The following is a 401-nucleotide window of genomic DNA, read 5'->3' as shown; positions in this document are numbered from 1 at the left end:
GCCCCGCCCCCCCCCTGCCCTGGGACTCCCCAGCCCAGCCCCTCTCCTCCAGCCTCGGGTGGAGATCTCCCCCCGGCGCTCTTTGGGCTCAAGCCGTCCGTGATGGGAGCAGCGGGTGTCTGCAGCCGCCCCGGTGTGTGACGACAGGCCGGCCGGCACGTCTGACCCTTTCTCTTTGGAAGACGGTTCCCGAGCGGAAAGCCTGAATTCAGGATAAGGACTGCGAGCCCCGGTGAAATGGGGCGCACCGAGCAGACAGCTGTCCTTGTGATCTACGAGAAGACTGGAGAGGAGACAGCGCTCGTGTGTTCAGTGCCCTGCCCCGGGGCACTCCTGCCCCAGCAGTATCTACCCGGTGACGAGTCTCTGGTCTTTCAGGCTCGTTTAGACAAGCCGCTGGT

At 65.1% G+C, this 401-nt stretch overlaps 1 protein-coding gene across 1 annotated transcript in view; it reads right to left on the bottom strand.

The window, feature by feature from the left end:
- Positions 1-401, bottom strand: part of BCORL1 (BCL6 corepressor like 1) — a 22,956-nt gene that overhangs the window by 17,132 nt on the left and 5,423 nt on the right.

This window comes from Egretta garzetta, unplaced genomic scaffold (genome assembly GCF_000687185.1).
Source record: "Egretta garzetta isolate BGI_Z169 unplaced genomic scaffold, ASM68718v1 scaffold783, whole genome shotgun sequence".
Lineage (NCBI taxonomy): Eukaryota > Metazoa > Chordata > Aves > Pelecaniformes > Ardeidae > Egretta > Egretta garzetta.
This window is presented reverse-complemented; position numbering and strand designations above follow the sequence as displayed.